At 40.5% G+C, this 19,503-nt stretch overlaps 1 long non-coding RNA gene across 1 annotated transcript; it reads left to right on the top strand.

The window, feature by feature from the left end:
• Nucleotides 1-3,117: 3,117 nt before the first annotated feature.
• On the top strand, nt 3,118-4,226 carry LOC123184896 (uncharacterized). The gene is made up of 3 exons (XR_006493111.1): nt 3,118-3,212; nt 3,911-4,005; nt 4,124-4,226. It is a non-coding gene; the product is annotated as an uncharacterized lncRNA (long non-coding RNA).
• The last annotated feature ends 15,277 nt before the right edge of the window (nt 4,227-19,503 follow it).

The raw sequence follows: 19,503 nt of genomic DNA, 5'->3' as shown, positions 1-19,503 counted from the left end.
CTCGTACTGCTCTATGGTATGCTGATTATGCTAATTACATTGTTGCTAAATTTATACCACCTAGTTTCACCTATCAGCAAAAGAAAAAGTTTTTCTATGATTTAAGATATTATTACTTCTGGGATGACCCACACCTTTATAAAGGAGTAGATGGTGTTATTAGATGTTGTGTGCCTGAGCATGAACATGAACAGATCCTACGTAAGTGTCACTCCGAGGCTTATGAAGGACACCATGCTCGAGATAGAACTGCACATAAGGTATTGCAATTCGGTTTTTATTGGCCTACTCTCCTCAAGGATGCCCATAAGTTTGTCTCGTCTTGTGATGAATGTCAAAGAACTAGTAATATTAGTAGACGTCAAGAAATGCCTATGAATTATTCACTTGTTATTGAACCATTTGACGTTTGGGTTTTTTTGATTATATGGGACCGTTTCCTTCCTATAATGGGTATACACATTTTTTAGTTGCTGTTGATTACGTTACTAAGTGGGTAGAAGCTATTCCAAGTAGTAGTGTTGATCATAACACCTCTATTAAGATGCTTAAAGAAGTAATTTTTTCGAGGTTTGGAGTCCCTAGATACTTAATGACTGATGGTGGTTCACACTTTATTCATGGTGCTTTTCGTAAAATGCTTGCTAAGTATGATGTTAATCATAGAATTGCATCTCGATATCATCCACAGTCTAGTGGCCAAGTAGAACTGAGCAATAGAGAGCTTAAAATAATTTTGCAAAAGACTGTTAATAGATCTAGAAAGAATTGGTCCAATAAACTTGATGATGCACTATGGGCCTATAGAACTGCATATAAAAATCCTATGGGTATGTCTCCATATAAAATGGTTTATGGAAAAGCATGTCACTTACCTCTCGAACTAGAACATAAAGCATATTGGGCCGTTAAAGAGCTCAATTATGATTTCAAACTTGCCGGTGAGAAGAGACTATTTGACATTAGCTCACTTGATGAATGGAGAACTCAGGCCTATGAAAATGCTAAACTGTTTAAATAAAAAGTTAAAAGATGGCATGACAAAAGGATACAAAAACGTGAGTTTAATGTAGGTGATTATGTATTGTTATACAACTCTCGTTTAAGATTTTTTGCAGCAAAACTCCTCTCTAAATGGGAAGGTGTCAAGCTTGGGGGAGGTGTCCCGGTATTGTATCACCATCACACTTCTATCTTTACCATTTTTCCTAGTTCGATCCTTTTGGTAATATCTTGATCTAGTAGAATAAAGTTTTAGTATGATTTAGTTTTGAGTTTTGCTTTATGATCCTTATATGTAATCGAGTCCGTGAGCTATATATAATAAAGATTAGTTTTGAGTCAAGGGCTTGGTTATCTTGCTATGATCTTGAGAAAAAAGATAAAAAATAAAAAGAAATAAAGAGATCATATTTATCTTATGGAGAGTAATGACTTCACATATAAAGAGTATGATGAATAAAAGTTGTTGAGAGTTGACAAACATAGTTTTAGTCATCGTTGCAATTAATAGGAAGTAATAAACAAAGAGAGGTTTTCACATATAAATATACTATCTTGGACATCTTTTATGATTGTGAGCACTCATTAAAATATGACATGCTAAAAGGTTGGTGTTGGACAAGGAAGACAACGCAATGTGTTATGTTTTCTTACATCCGAAATAAATTATATTGTCATGTATCATCCAACATGTTGAGCTTGCCTTTCACCCTCATGCTAGCCAAATTCTTTGCACCAAGTAGAGATACTACTTGTGCTTCCAAATATCCTTAAACCCAGTTTTGCCATGAGAGTCCACCATATCTCCCTATGGATTGAGTAAGATCCTTCAAGTAAGTTATCATTGTTACAAGCAATAAAAATTGCTCTCTAAATATGTATGATCTATTAGTGTGGAGAAACTAAGCTTTATACGATCTTGTGACGTGGAAGAAATAAAAGCGACGGACTGGATAATAAAGGTCCATATCACAAGTGGCAATATAAAGTGACGTTCTTTTGCATTAAGATTTCATGCATACAACCATAAAAACACATGACAACATCTTCTTCCCTCTGCGAAGGGCATATCTTTTATTTTTGTCCTATACCTTATACAAGAGTCATGGTGATCTTCACCTTTCCTTTTTACATTTTATCCTTTGGCAAGCACAATGTGTTGGAAAGATCCTGATATATATAGCTAATTGGATGTGGGTTTTCATAAACTATTATTGTTGACATTACCTTTGAGGTAAAAGGTTGGGAGGCAAAACTATAAGCCCCTATCTTTCTCTGTGTCCGATTAAAGCTTCATACTCATAAGTATTGCGTGAGTGTTAGCAATTGTGAAAGACTAAATGATAGTTGAGTATGTGGACTTGATGAAAAGCTCTTATATTGACTCTTTCCGATGTTATGATAAATTGCAATTGCTTCAATGACTGAGATTATAGTTTGTTAGTTTTCAAGGAAGTTTCTGATTCATACTTCACATTGTGAATTGATTGTTACTTTAGCATAAGAAATCGTATGACAATATATATATATATATAGAGAGAGAGAGTAGCACTATTCTAATCCTAGGATTAGAATAACTATTTGGATCACGGATGGCCTTATATAAGGCGAGGCGGTCCTCCCGAACTGTTACCGGGCCGAAAAAAGCCCACCACATGTACCATTGCCACGACCCACCTATCGAACTTCCCTAACCTACCCGATCCCCACGACCACCCATCGTCCCTATCCCCAACTGCCGCCCTCCCCCACCGCGACGAGCCTCCCCCACCGCCCCATGCCGCCGTGCGCCCTCCCCGGACGTCCCGTCGCAGCCCGCCCTCCCTGGACCGCCGCGCCGTCGTGCCGCCGCCGGGATCCAACCGTCGACGAGCGGCTCTCCACGACCCCCCGCCTAGTTGTGGTCGTCGCCAGATGCCTCGCTGCTACTGAACGTCGTCTTCCTTCTCGCAGCCACGCACCGTCCGAGCGCCGCCATGCCTTCTCGCACCAGTGCGTCGCCCCGGTGACCCTTCACCCCTGACCTTCTCCACCTTTACACCCCTTTCCATCCTGGAGCTACTCCTGATCCCGCCTCTCACGTGCCATGCAGTTCTCCTCCGCCATGCCCCTGCAGGAAGCTGGTGCCGCTGCAAGAAGTTCAAATGTCACTGTAGCGGCCGGACGGATTTGACACACTGTGCCTCCACGGTGCTCCCTCCCACAAAGAGGTCATTGCTAGATGATGAATTAACCTCGCCTCTGATGCTCCATTTGGATGGCATGCCACACCCTTTCTTTTGGAGACTTCATATTCTAATTTTCGTTAGGGGAAAATGACGTGTTGTGTTGCTCTCTTCTTGATGTGCTAATGACAGACGTGAGTTTGTCGCTATCTCTGAATCTCAGTGTGTTGTTTGCATCGCCTATTGCTCCCGGCGAGCTTGTCCATCATCGTCGTCAGACTTTCTTGCGCATCGCAATAGGTATAAGCACAGTTTTGTTTGTTCCATTTGTACAACTGAACTTGTTGCCTCAGCTGTACTCGTCCAAGCAACGGGTAACTCTGATGTTTGTTTCTACAATATTGTTTGCAAGTCAGTATTGTTGGTCATCTTAGTATGTTAAAGAAGAATCATGAATGATTGGGTCTACATCTGCATAAAAGAGAGTCCCTTTCCGAGTTTTGATTCATTAATTAATTTCATCTGTATGTTGTTAAAAAGAATTAACCGTGTAGAATGTGAAAAACTGATATTTGAGTTATACTTTTTCCGCTGAATTTTTTCACCATGTTTCTTGATTATCCAGTAAGTGTTCTTCATTATTTTCATCAATTTCCTAATGGAATGAAAAGCTTGCTGCTACTCTCTTCTAGTGTTGTGTATTGTGCTACTGCTCTCTGATGTACTATTTGAAGCTTGTACAGTGTGCCAGAGCAAAAAATGGGAAGGCATTAATCTGAAGTTCAGATATGATAAAGAAAGAAGTCGTGCGATCTCGGATCTAGTGATTTTCCATGAGGTAAGTTCCAGCAAAAACTCTGCTTAGATTTCAAATTTGTGAAGTATTAGACTAGAATAGTTCCATCAATTTTAGTGAATGAGCAGCACGTTTCTGAACATTGCTTTCTCACCTGCAGCTATGGCCCCTTTCCCTGATGCATAAACATGGACGGCCGCCCTCCAACATATCTCTTTCTCCCGCTGCTCCAGCAAGCAAGCTCCCAGCGTCGCACCTCCAGCCTACGATCTTCCCTTCTGCCACGTCTCCACTGGTCGTTGGTACCTCCCGGCCATATGAATGGTGTTGTCGAAGTCCACATTGTACCACACTAGCAGGACGAATCCTACAGGTCGTGCCAATCGTCTTTCTTCCAGCGTCCATGGTCGCCATCGCTGTCAATAAAGTTGTACTCGATCCATGTGTAATATGTTTGCAGCACGCGCTTGAGGCATTCGATCGCCTCACACCTTGCTCCAGGGAAGTAGCCGGAGGCAGGAGCTAGTTGCGCACTCGCTGATTTTGGCATAGCCTAGTGGTTGTTAACCAAGCTAAGCAGGTCATGTCTCTGTCAGCTAGAAGTACCAGTGTTAGGCGTTACATAGAGTGATTTGCTTATGGGTTTCAGTGAGTTAGATGTACCAGGATGGGAGATGCAAGTGTTCTTTACTTGTGAGTTTATTATAATTGTTGTCACGTGTCTATAGGGACTACTACTAACACTGTACTGATACTATGATAGACTTAAAATTATATTTAGTTTATAACACTGTACTAACACTATACCCGAGGATTTTCCTCGTTACTAAATGATAAACCAAAAAAATGAATAAACCTAGATATTTTCACTAAATTTCTATATCACTGAAGAATAAATCGAGAAGTTCATATTAAAAAAGAAGCTTATGTACATATTTTTAGGTAAGCTCATATACATTCAGGGAGACATTTGACATAGAGAAGTTATTACATACAAAAAAGGTGTGTATAGTGAAAAATGTCAAGAAGTTCAAGGTGTGTATAGAGACATTATTACACACAAAAAAGGTGTCTGTAGTGAAAAATGTCGAGAAGTTCAAGGTCAACCATTTAGAAAAAGATTCAAAAATTGCGCAAATTGGCTCTGTTTTTTTTACAAATATCGCATAAGTTAAAAAAAACGATAGCTGAAGTTCGGAGTTCTACTCACAACACACCTTAAAAAACCCTAGAAGCGGAGCGGTTCAATATTTACTAAAACCTCAAATTTCTTCAATCACTAAGGACAATCAAGAAGAGCAGTTCAAAAGTAAAAGACACTTAGAAGCGGATATTTCACCATTTCTAAAATAAAAAACAAGAAATTCAAATTTTAAAAATAGAGAAGTTCAAAAATCATAAAAAGGACTTTCATTGTTTCTAAAATTAAAATAACTCTAGAATTTGAAATTGAAATAATAGACAATTCAATATTTATTACAAAACTAGGATATTGTCTTTACTGAAAGAAAATAAATCAAGAAGTCCAAATTGCAAAAATAGAGAAATTTCATATTTATGATAAAACTCAGATTTTCCTTGTTACTAAAAAATAAAATGAAGAATTTCAAATTAAAAAGGAGAAGTTCGATGCATATATAAAAACTTAAATTCTTTCCATTTCTTCGAAAAATAAAAGTATAAAGTTATTTTTTCAAAAAATGTTTGATGCTTATTTAAAAACATATTTTTTTTTTCTAAAAATAAGACTAAGAAGTTCAAATTAAAATAAAAGAGAAGTCCAAAGATTATGAAAAACTCAGATTTTCTCGTTACTAAAGTATACAATGAAGAAGTTCAAATTAAGAAAAGGAACTACTAAAAAAAGTTCAAAAATAGATTTCCCCCATTTCTGAAAAAACTCGAAGTTCAAACGAAAACAACGAAGTGGTTCGATGTTTATTTAGAAACTAAGATTTTTACCGTTATTAAAATACTCAAATATTCTTTAGTATTGAAGAATCAACCATGAACTCAAATTGAAAAACAAAAGATTAAGAAATAAAACCAGGAAGCCCATATTAAAAAGATGGAGAAGTTCGATGATTATAGAAAACTCAGATTTTCCTTGTTATTAAAGAATGAAAACAAGAAGTTCGAAAATTAAATAACAAGAAGTTCAACTTTTATCAATAAAGCGCTTCAAAATTTCATAAAAAAGATTAAGAAATAAAACCAGGAAGTCCATATTAAATAGATGGACAAGTTCGATGATTATAGAAAACTCCGATTTTCCTCGTTATTAAAGAATGGAAACGAGCAGTTCAAAAGTAAAATAACAAGAAGTTCAACTTTTTAAAAATAGAACGTTTCAAAAATTTCATAAAAAAATTAAGAAAAAAACCAGGAAGTCCATATTAAAAAGATGGAGAAGTTTGATGATTATAGAAAACTAAGATTTCCCTCATTATTAAAGATTTGGAAACAAGAAGTTCAAAAATAAAATAACAAGAAGTTCAACTTTTAAAAAAGAACGCTTAAAAAATTCATAAAAAAGGATTAGGAAAAATCAGATTAAAAATTCATAAAAAACTCAGATATTTTCACGTAACCGAGAGAAATTCAGATTGATAACTACCAGAAGTTCACGTGCTACACGTTGTGCATTTTGTATTAAAAAGGAATAAAAAGAAAAAGCTAAAAGTTTTGTTGTTATAAGTTCAAGTCTTCCATCGGAGAAAATTAAAAAAATTATTGTGAGAGAGGTTTGTACAAAAAGAATATCATTTGTGTAACACTAACGAATGGATGAGAAAATTACAAACAAAATACGTTACAGAAGTCCAACATGAAAACATCAGGAAGTTCAACTACTACGCTGAATGAATTTGAGATGAAAAACTTTTAAAATCGTCGCGAGTACGAAAAAACGATCAACACGGGAAACTTGCGTGCTTACAACAGCTTTCCATCGGTATATCACCTGCTCAATTCCGATGAATGGATGGAGAGTTACAAGCAGTGGATGGAGACCTACAAGCAAAAAAAATCACATGAAAAACAGAGTGAAGTTCAGATACACGCGCCGAGAAGTTCAGTTTTTTCACGCGGTGCATTTTCGAAGAATCCGTTTCGCGATAAAGGCAGAACGCATGATCCCGCCATTTTCGAAATTACTTAAAACGGCTAGGAATCAGAGAAAACTATCAATATGAAAAAGTTTCGCATTTTCCGTAGCTTTTCAGCGGTATATTATTTGGCCCATTCCGATAATGTTTGTAGAAATTACGGCGAAAATACGTTTTTCGCCATTTTCAAAACTGACTTAAAACCGTAAAGAATTGGGAGAAACAATACATACCAAAAAGTTTCACATTTGTTCAAGCTTTCCAACGCCATATAATTTGTTAAATTCGGATGCATGGTTAAAAAATTAGCTCGAAAATACGAACTCGGTAGGACTTGGACCATTTTCTAAATTACTCTTAAACCATTCAAAATTATAAAAAACTTTCAAGATGAAAAAGTAGCGCATTTTCATAAGCTTTCCAACGCAGTATCATATGCCTCCATTGGATTAGCCATTTAGAAATGACATCGAAAAAACGAACTCAGCTGTTCGGTTTACGAAATCTTACGTTTTTTCAAATTACTCTTTAACCATAGGGAATTAGAGAAAACTTTCAACATGTGGAAGGAGCGGTTTTGCAGCATCTTTCCAACGCCATATTATATGCCTCATTCCGATAAACGGTTTAGAAATGCGATCGAAAATACGATTCACATTTTTTGTGCGAAGAAAAAACGCTTTTCAAAACTGCTCTTAAACTGCTTATATTTTGCCAAAGTTTTAAGTTGGGTCATGATATTGGTGTCCATAGCTTTCCAATGGTATATCGCAAGCCCCATTTGGGCAATGTTGGCGGAAGTTCAACCTAGTTCACAGGGAAGTTCAACGTACTATTAGCGGGGCAGGTCAGGGTGTGATCAGAATATTATTCTGATCCCATGATCAGAATAGTGTTTATGTTGCTATTCTCAGAATGATCATGATGACCTCATGTCCGTATTTTATTTTATCGACACCTCTATCTCTAAACATGTGGACATATTTTTTGTTACCGGCTTCCGCTTGAGGACAAGCGAGGTGTAAGCTTGGGGGAGTTGATACGTCCATTTTGCATCATGATTTTATATCGATATTTATTGCATTATGGGTTGTTATTACACATTATGTCACAATACTTACGCCTATTCTCTATTATTACACAAGGTTTCCACAAAGAGGGAGAATGCCGGCAGCTGGAATTCTGGGCTAGAAAAGGAGCAAATATTAGAGACCTATTCTGCACAACTCCAAAAGTCCTGAAACTCCATGGAAGTCAGTTTTGGAATATATAAAAAATATTGGGCGAAGAAAGCACCAGAGGGGGGCCACCCACCATCCACGAGGGTGGGAGCCGCGCCCTACCCCCTGGGCACGCCCCCTGTCTCGTGGGCCCCCTGGAGGCCTCCAGTGCCCATCTTTTGCTATATGAAGTCTTTCGCCCTGGAAAAAAAATCAGAAGGAAGCTTTTGGGACGAAGTGCCGCCGTCTCGAGGCGGAACCTTGGCGGAACCAATCTAGGGCTCCGGCGGAGCTGTTCTGCCGGGGAAACATCCCTCCGGGAGGGGGAAATCATCACCATCATCATCAGCATCGATCCTCTCATTGGGAGGGGGTCAATCTCCATCAACATCTTCACCAGCACCATCTCATCTCAAACCCAAGTTCATCTCTTGTATCCATTCTTTGTCTCAAAACCTTAGATTGGTACCCGTGGGTTGCTAGTAGTGTTGATTACTCCTTGTAGTCGATGCCTGTTGGTTTATTTGGTGGAAGATCATATGTTCAGATCCTTTATGCATATTAATACCCCTCTGATTATGAACATGAATATGATTTGTGAGTAGTTACGTTTGTTCCTAAGGACATGGGAGAAGTCTTGCTATAAGTAGTCATGTGAATTTGGTATTCGTTCGATATTTTGATGAGATGTATGTTGTCTTTCCTCTAGTGGTGTCATGTGAACATCGACTACATGACACTTCGCCATTATTTGGGCCTAAGGGAAGGCATTGGGAAGTAATAAGTAGATGATGGGTTGCTAGAGCGACATAAGCTTAAACCCTAGTTTATGCATTGCTTCGTAAGGGGCTGATTTGGATCCATATGTTTCATGCTATGGTTAGGTTTTCCTTAATACTTCTTTTGTAGTTGCGGATGCTTGTAGAAGGGGGTAATCATAAGTGGGATGCTTGTCCAAGGAAGGGCAGTACCCAAGCACTGGTCTGCCCACATATCAAATTATCAAAGTAACGAACGTGAATCATAGGAGCGTGATGAAAACTAGCTTGACGATAATTCCCATGTGTCCTCGGGAGCGTTTCCTTTATATAAGAGTTTGTCCAGGATTGTCCTTTGCTACAAAAGGATTGGGCCACCTTGCTGCACCTTGTTTACTTTTATTACTTGTTACCCGTTACAAATTACCTTATCACAAACTATCTGTTACCGATAATTTCAGTGCTTGCAGAGAATACCTTATTGAAAATCGCTTGTCATTTCCTTCTGCTCCTCATTGGGTTCGACACTCTTACTTATCGAAAGGACTACGATAGATCTCCTATACTTGTGGGCATCACATGGCTGCCATGATGTTGAGCTGGTGGCAGCTACCAGCATAACAAGATGGTGATGTCTACAACACAACCTTCTTATTATAGACGTTGTTGGGCCTCCAAGTGCAGAGGTTTGTAGGACAGTAGCAAATTTCCCTCAAGTGGATGACCTAAGGTTTATCAATCCGTAGGAGGCGTAGGATGAAGATGGTCTCTCTCAAGCAACCCTGCAACCAAATAACAAAGAGTCTCTTGTGTCCCCAACACACCCAATACAATGGTAAATTGTATAGGTACACTAGTTCGGCGAAGAGATGGTGATACAAGTGGTATATGGATAGTAGATAAAGGTATTTGTTATCTGAAATAATAAAAACAGCAAGGTAACAAGTGATAAAAGTGAGCGTAAATGGTATTGCAATGCTAGGAAATAGGGCCTAGGGTTCATACTTTCGCTAGTGTAAGTCCTCTCAACAATACTAACATAATTGGATCACATAACTATCCCTCAACATGCAACAAAGAGCCACTCCAAAGTCACTAATAGCGGAGAACGAACGAAGAGATTATGGTAGGGTACGAAACCACCTCAAAGTTATTCTTTCCAATCAATCCGTTGGGCTATTCCTATAAGTGTCACAAATAGCCCTAGAGTTCGTACTAGAATAACACCTTAAGATACAAATCAACCAAAACCCTAATGTCACCTAGATACTCCAATGTCACCTCAAGTATCCGTGGGTATGATTATACGATATGCATCACACAATCTCAGATTCATCTATTCAACCAACACATAGAACCTTAAAGAGTGCCCCAAAGTTCCTACCGGAGAATCACGACGAAAACATGTGCCAACCCCTATGCATAGGTTCATGGGCGGAACCCGCAAGTTGATCACCAAAACATACATCAAGTGAATCACGTGGTATCCCATTGTCACCACAGATACGCATGGAAAGACATACATCAAGTGTTCTCAAATCTTTAAAGACTCAATCCGATAAGATAACTCCAAAGGGGAAACTCAATTCATTACAAGAGAGAAGAGGGGGAGGAGAAACATAGGATCCAACTATAATAGCAAAGCTCGCGATACGTCAAGATCGTATCATCTCAAGAACACGAGAGAGAGAGATAGAGAGAGATCAAACACATAGCTACTGGTACATACCCTCAGCCCCGAGGGAGAACTACTCCCTCCTCGTCATGGACAACATCGGGATGATGAAGATGGCCACCGGAGAAGGATTGCCCCCTCCGGCAGGGTGCCGGAACGGGTCTAGATTGGTTTTCGGTGGCTACTAAGGCTTCTGGCGGCGGAACTCCCGATCTATTGTCCGTTTTGAAAGTTTTACGATACGTAGGTATATATGGGTGCAAGGGGTACGTCAGTGAAGCTTCAGGGGCCCCACGAGGCAGGGGGGCACGCCCTAGGGGGGTGGGCGCACCCCCACCCTCGTGGGCAGCTCCCGTATCTTCTGACGTGGGGTCCAAGTCCATCAGGTGTGTTTCCTTCCAAAAATAACTTCTCCAGTTGATTTCGTTTCGTTTCGACTCCGTCTGATATTCCTTTTCTTCAAAACACTGAAATAGGCATAAAACAACAAATCTGGGCTGGGCCTCCGGTTAATAGGTTAGTCCCAAAAATAATATAAAAGTGGATAATAAAGCCCAATATTGCCCAAAACAGTAGATAATATAGCATGGATCAATCAAAAATTATAGATACGTTGGAGACGTATCAAGCATCCCCAAGCTTAATTCCTGCTTGTCCTCGAGTATGTAAATGATAAAAAAGATATTTTTTGATGTGGAATGCTAGTTGGCATAATTTCCTTGTAATTCTTCTTACTTTTGATATGAATATTCAGATCCGAAAGATTCAAGACAAAATTTCATATTGACATAAAAATAATAATACTTCAAGCATACTAACTAAGCAATTATGTCTTCTCAAAATAACATGGCCAAAGAAAGCTCATCCCTACAAAATCATATAGTTTAGTCATGCTCCATTTTCGTCACACAAGAATGCTCTCATCATGCACAACCCCGATGACAAGCCAAGCAATTGTTTCATACTTTAGTAATCTCAAACTCATAAACTTTCACGCAATACATGAGCGCGAGCCATGGATATAGCACCATGGGTGGAATAGAATATAATGAGGGGGGGTTGATGTCTACTACACAACCTTCTTCTTGTAGACGTTGTTGAGCCTCCAAGTGCAGAGGTTTGTAGGACAGTAGCAAATTTCCCTCAAGTGGATGACCTAAGGTTTATCAATTCGTAGGAGGCGTAGGATGAAGATGGTCTCTCTCAAGCAACCCTGCAACCAAATAACAAAGAGTCTCTTGTGTCCGCAACACACCCAATACAATGGTAAATTGTATAAATGCACTAGTTCGGCGAAGAGATGGTGATACAAGTGCAATATGGATGGTAGATAAAGGTATTTGTAATCTGAAATTATAAAAACAGCAAGGTAACTAATGATAAAAGTGAGCGTAAACGGTATTGCAATGCGTGGAAATAAGGCCTAGGGTGAAGGAAATATGCCCTAGAGGCAACAATAAAGCTATTATTTATTTCCTTATATCATGATAAATGTTTATTATTCATGCTAGAATTGTATTAACCGGAAACATAATACATGTGTGAATACATAGACAAACAGAGTGTCACTAGTATGCCTCTACTTGACTAGCTCGTTGATCAAAGATGGTTATGTTTCCTAACCATAGACATGAGTTGTCATTTGATTAACGGGATCATATCATTAGGAGAATGATGTGATTGACTTGACCCATTCCGTTAGCATAGCACTTGATCGTTTAGTTTATTGCTATTGCTTTCTTCATGACTTATACATGTTCCTATGACTATGAGATTATGCAACTCCCGTTTACCGGAGGAACACTTTGTGTGCCACCAAACGTCACAACGTAACTGGGTGATTATAAAGGTGCTCTATAGGTGTCTCCGAAGGTACTTGTTGGGTTGGGGTATTTTGAGATTAGGATTTGTCACTCCGATTGTCGGAGATGTATCTCTGGGCCCTCTTGGTAATGCACATCACTTAAGCCTTGCAAGCATTGCAACTAATGACTTAGTTGCAGGATGATGTATTACGGAACGAGTAAAGAGACTTGCCGGTAACGAGATTGAACTAGGTATTGAGATACCGACGACCAAATCTCGGGCAAGTAACATACCGATGATAAAGGGAACAACATATGTTGTTATGCGGTCTGACCGATAAAGATCTTCATAGAATATGTGGGAGCCAATATGAGCATCCAGGTTCCTCCATTGATTATTGACCGGAGACGTGTCTCGGTCATGTCTACATTGTTCTCGAACCCGTAGGGTCCGCACGCTTAAGGTTTCGATGACAGTTATATTATGAGTTTATGAGTTTTTATGTACCGAAGGAGTTCGGAGTCCCGGATGAGATCGGGGACATGACGAAGAGTCTCGAAATGGTCGAGACATAAAGATCGATATATTGGACGACTATATTCGGACATCGGAAAGGTTTCGAGTGATTCGGGTATTTTTTGGAGTACCGGAGAGTTACGGGAATACGTATTGGGCCTTATTGGGCCATACGGGAAAGAAGGAAAAGGGCCTTAAGGGTGGCCGCACCCCTCCCCTTGGTCTGGTCCGAATTGGACTAGGGAAGGGGGGTGCCCCCTTCCTTCCTTCTCCTTTTCCCTTCCTCTTTTCCTATTCCATATGGGAGGTGGAATACTACTAGGACTAGGGAGTCCTAGTAGGACTCCACACTTGGCGCACCCACTCCTAGGGCCGGCCTCCTCCTCCCTTGCTCCTTTATATACGGGTGCAGGGGGGCACCCCAAAGACACAACAATTGATCGTTGATCTCTTAGCCGTGTGCGGTGGCCCCTTCCACCATAATCCTCGATAATATTGTAGCGGTGCTTAGGCGAAGCCCTGCGACAGTAGAACATCAAGATCGTCACCACGCCGTCGTGCTGACGGAACTCTTCCCCGACATTTTGCTGGATTGGAGTCCAGGGATCGTCATCGAGCTGAACGTGTGCTAGAACTCTGAGGTGCCGTAGTTTCGGTGCTTGATCGGTCGGGCCGTGAAGACGTACGACTACATCAACCGCATTGTGCTAACGCTTTCGCTTTCGGTCTACGAGGGTACGTAGACAACACTCTCCTCTCTCGTTGCTATGCATCACCATGATCTTGCGCGTGCGTAGGAAAATTTTGAAATTACTATGTTCCCCAACAGTGGTATCAGAGCCTACATTTTATGCGTTGATGTTATGCACGAGTAGAACATAAGTGAGTTGTGGGTGATATAAGTCATACTGCTTACCAGCATGTCATACTTTGGTTCGGCGGTATTGTTGGATGAAGTGGCCCAGACCGACATTACGCGTACGCTTACGCGAGACTGGTTCTACCGACGTGCTTTGCACACAGGTGGCTGGCGGGTGTCAGTTTCTCCAACTTTAGTTGAACCGAGTGTGGCTACGCCCGGTCCTTGCGAAGGTTAAAACAACACCAACTTGACAAACTATCGTTGTGGTTTTGATGCGTAGGTAAGAACGGTTCTTGCTAAGCTCGTAGCAGCCACGTAAAACTTGCAGCAACAAAGTAGAGGACGTCTAACTTGTTTTTTGCAGGGCATTTTGTGATGTGATATGGTGAAGACATGATGCTAAATTTTATTGTATGAGATGATCATGTTTTGTAACCGAGTTATCGGCAACTGGCAGGAGCCATATGGTTGTCGCTTTATTGTATGCAATGCAATCGCGCTGTAATGCTTTACTTTATCACTAAGCGGTAGCGATAGTCGTGGAAGCATAAGATTGGCGAGACGACAACGATGCTACGATGGAGATCAAGGTGTCACGCCGGTGACGATGGTGATCATGACGGTACTTCGGAGATGGAGATCACAAGTACAAGATGGTGATGGCCATATCATATCACTTATATTGATTGCAAGTGATGTTTATCTTTTATGCATCTTATCTTGCTTTGATTGACGGTAGCATTATAAGATGATCCCTCACTAAAATTATCAAAGTATAAGTGTTCTCCTTGAGTATGCACAGTTGCGAAAGTTCTTCATGCTGAGACACCACGTGATGATCGGGTGTGATAGGCTCTACGTTCAAATACAACGAGTGCAAAACAGTTGCACACGCGGAATACTCAGGTTAAACTTGACGAGCCTAGCATATAACAGATATGGCCTTGGAACACGGAGACCGAAAGGTCGAGCGTGAATCATATAGTAGATATGATCAACATAGTGATGTTCACCATTGAAACTACTCCATCTCACGTGATGATCGGACATGGTTTAGTTGATTTGGATCACGTGATCACTTAGAGGATTAGAGGGATGTCTATCTAAGTGGGAGTTCTTAATGTTGGGGAACGTAGTAATTTCAAAATTTTTCTACGCACACGCAAGATCATGGTGATGCATAGCAACGAGAGGGGAGAGTGTTGTCTACGTACCCTTGTAGACCGAAAGCGGAAGTGTTAGCACAACGCGGTTGATGTAGTCGTACGTCTTCACGGCCCGACCGATCAAGTACCGAACGCACGGCACCTCTGAGTTTTGCACACGTTCAACTCGATGACATCCCTCGAACTCCGATCCAGCCGAGTGTTGAGGGAGAGTTTCGTCAGCACGACGGTGTGGTGACGATGATGATGTTCTACCGACGCAGGGCTTCGCCTAAGCACCGCTACGATATGATCGAGGTGGATTATGGTGGAGGGGGCACCACACACGGCTAAGAGATCAAGAGATCAATTGTTGTGTCTTTGGGGTGCCCCCTGCCCCCGTATATAAAGGAGTGGATGAGGGGGAGGGCCGGCCCTCTCTATGGCTCTCCCTAGGGGAGTCCTACTCCCACCGGAAGTAGGATTCCCCCTTTCCTAGTAGAATTAGGAGCCCTTCCAAGTAGTAGGAGTAGGAGGGAACGAAAGGGAAGGGAAAAGGAGAAGGAAGGAAGGGGGCGCCCCCCCTCCCTAGTCCAATTCGGACCAGCCCATGGGGAGGGGTGCGGCCACCCTTTGAGGCCTTTCTCTCCTTTCCCGTATGGCCCATTAAGGCCCAATACGAATTCCCGTCCCCGGTACTCCCGAAAATACCCAAATCACTCGGAACCTTTCCAATGTCCGAATATAGTCGTCCAATATATCGATCTTTACGTCTCGACCATTTCGAGACTCCTCGTCATGTCCCCGATCTCATCCGGGACTCCGAACTCATTTGGTACATCAAAACACATAAACTCATAATATAACTCTCATCGAACTTTAAGCGTGCGGACCCTATGGGTTCGAGAACTATGTAGACATGACCGAGACACATCTCCGGTCAATAACCAATAGTGGAACCTGGATGCTCATATTGGCTTCGACATATTCTACGAAGATCTTTATCGGTCAGACCGCATAACTACATACGTTGTTCCCTTTGTCATCGGTATGTTACTTGCCCGAGATTCGATCATCGGTATCTCAATACCTAGTTCAATCTCGTTACCGGCAAGTCTCTTTACTCGTTCCGTAATACATCATCCCGCAACTAACTCATTAGTTGCAATGCTTGCAAGGCTTATAGTGATGTGCATTACCGAGTGGGCCTAGAGATACCTCTCCGATAATCGGAGTGACAAATCCTAATCTCGAAATATGCCAACCCAACAAGTACCTTCGGAGACACCTGTAGAGCACCTTTATAATCACCCAGTTACATTGTGACGTTTGGTAGCACACAAAGTGTTCCTCTGGTAAACGGGAGTTGCATAATCTCATAGTCATAGGAACATGTATAAGTCATGAAGAAAGCAATAGCAATAAACTAAACGATCAAGTGCTATGCTAACGGAATGGGTCAAGTCAATCACATCATTCTCCTAATGATGTGATCCCGTTAATCAAATGACAACTCTTTGTCTATGGCTAGGAAACATAACCATTTTTGATCAACGAGCTAGTCAAGTAGAGGCATACTAGTGACACTCTGTTTGTCTATGTATTCACACATGTATCATGTTTCCGGTTAATACAATTCTAGCATGAATAATAAACATTTATCATGATATAAGGAAATAAATAATAACTTTATTATTGCCTCTAGGGCATATTTCCTTCAGTCTCCCACTTGCACTAGAGTCAATAATCTAGTTCACATCGCCATGTGATTTAACACCAATAGTTCACATCATCATGTGATTAACACCCATAGTTCACATCGTCATGTGACCAACACCCAAAGGGTTTACTAGAGTCAATAATCTAGTTCACATCGCTATGTGATTAACACCCAAAGAGTACTAAGGTGTGATCATGTTTTGCTTGTGAGAGAAGTTTAGTCAACGGGTCTGCCACATTCAGATCCGTAAGTATTTTGCAAATTTCTACGTCAACAATGCTCTGCACGGAGCTATTCTAGCTAATTGCTCCCACTTTCAATATGTATCCAGATTGAGATTTAGAGTCATCTGGATCAGTGTCAAAACTTGCATCGACGTAACCCTTTACGACGAACCTTTTTGTCACCTCCATAATCGAGAAACATATCCTTATTCCACTAAGGATAATTTGACCGCTGCCCAGTGATCTACTCCTAGATCACTATTGTACTCCCTTGCCATAAACAGTGTAGGGTATACAATAGATCTGGTACACAGCATGGCATATTTTATAGAACCTATGGCCAAGGCATAGGGAATGACTTTCATTCTCTCTCTATCTTCTGCCGTGGTCGGGTTTTGAGTCTTACTCAACTTCACACCTTGTAACACAGGCAAGAACTCTTTCTTTGACTGTTCCATGTTGAACTACTTCAGAATCTTGTCAAGGTATGTACTCATTGAAAAACTTATCAAGCGTCTTGATCTATCTCTATAGATCTTGATGCTCAATATGTAAGCCGCTTCACCGAGGTCTTTCTTTGAAAAAATCCTTTCAAACACTCCTTTATGCTTTGCAGAATAATTCTACATTATCTCCGATCAACAATATGTCATTCACATATACTTATTAAAAATGTTGTAGTGCTCCCACTCACTTTCTTGTAAATATAGGCTTCACTGCAAGCCTGTATAAAACTATATGTTTGATCAACTTATCAAAGCGTATATTCCAACTCCGAGATGCTTGCACCAGTCCATAGATGGATCGCTGGAGCTTGCATATTTTGTTAGCACCTTTAGGATTGACAAAACTTTCTTGTTGCATCATATACAACTCTTTTTTTATAAATCCATTAAAGAATGTAGTTTTGTTTATCCATTTGCCAGATTTCATCAAATGTGGCAATTGCTAACATGATTCGACAGACTTAAGCATAGATACGAGTGAGCAAATCTCATCGTAGTCAACACCTTGAACTTGTCGAAAACCTTTTGCGACAATTCTAGCTTTGTAGATAGTAACACTACTATCAGCGTCCGTCTTCCTCTTGAAGATCCATTTAATCTCAATGGCTCGCCGATCAATGGGTAAGTCAATCAAAGTCCATACTTTGTTCTCATACATGGATCTCATCTTAGATTTCATGGCCTCAAGCCATTTCATGGAATCTGGGCTCATCATCGCTTCCTCATAGTTCGTAGGCTCGTCATGGTCAAGTAACATGACCTACAGAATAGGATTACCGTACCACTCTGGTGCGGATCTCACTCTGGTTTACCTACGAGGTTCAGTAGTAACTTGATCTGAAGTTACATGATCATCATCATTAGCTTCCTCACTAATTGGTGTAGTAGTCACAGGAACAGATTTCTGTGATGAACTACTTTCCAATAAGGGAGCAGGTACAGTTACCTCATCAAGTTCTACTTTCCTCCCACTCACTTCTTTCGAGAGAAACTCCTTCTCTAGAAAGGATCCATTCTCAGCAATGAATATCTTGCCTTCGGATCTGTGATAGAAGGTGTACCCAACATTTTCTTTTGGGTATCCTATGAAGATGCACTTCTCCGATTTGGGTTTGAGCTTATTAGGTTGAAACTTTTTCACATAAGCATTGCAACCTCAAATTTTAAGAAACGACAGCTTAGGTTTCTTGCCAAACCATAGTTCATACGGTGTCGTCTCAACGGATTTAGATGGTGCCCTATTTAACGTGAATGTAGCTGTCTCTAATGCATAACCCCAAAATGATAGTGGAAAATTGGTAAGAGACATCATAGATCGCACCATATCTAATAAAGTACGGTTACGACGTTCGGACACACCATTACACTGTGGTGTTCCAGGTGGCGTGAGTAGTGAAACTATTTCACATTGTTTTAACTGAAGGCCAAACTCGTAACTCAAATATTTTACTTCTGTGATCATATCGTAGAAACTTTTATTTTTGTTACGATGATTCTCCACATCACTCTGAAATTCTTTGAACTTTTCAAATATTTCAGACTTGTGTTTCATCAAGTAGATATACTCATATCTGCTCAAATCATCTGTGAAGATCAGAAAATAATGATACCTGCCAGGAGCCTCAATATTCATCGGACCACATACATCAGTATGTATGATTTCCAACAAATCTGTTGCTCGCTCCATTGTTCCGGAGAATGGAGTCTTAGTCATCTTGCCCATGAGGCATGGTTCGCAAGCATCAACTGATTCATAATCAAGTGATTCCAAAAGCCCATCAGCATGGATTTTCTTCATGCGCTTTACACCAATATGACCTAAACGGCAGTGCCACAAATAAGTTGCACTATCATTATTAACTTTGCATCTTTTGGCTTCAATATTATGAATATGTGTATCACCACGATCGAGATCCAGCAAACCATTTTTATTGGGTGTATGACCATAGAAGGTTTTATTCATGTAAACAGAACAACAATTATTCTCTAACTTACATGAAT

This window comes from Triticum aestivum, chromosome 2A, assembly GCF_018294505.1.
Source record: "Triticum aestivum cultivar Chinese Spring chromosome 2A, IWGSC CS RefSeq v2.1, whole genome shotgun sequence".
Lineage (NCBI taxonomy): Eukaryota > Viridiplantae > Streptophyta > Magnoliopsida > Poales > Poaceae > Triticum > Triticum aestivum.
This window is presented reverse-complemented; position numbering and strand designations above follow the sequence as displayed.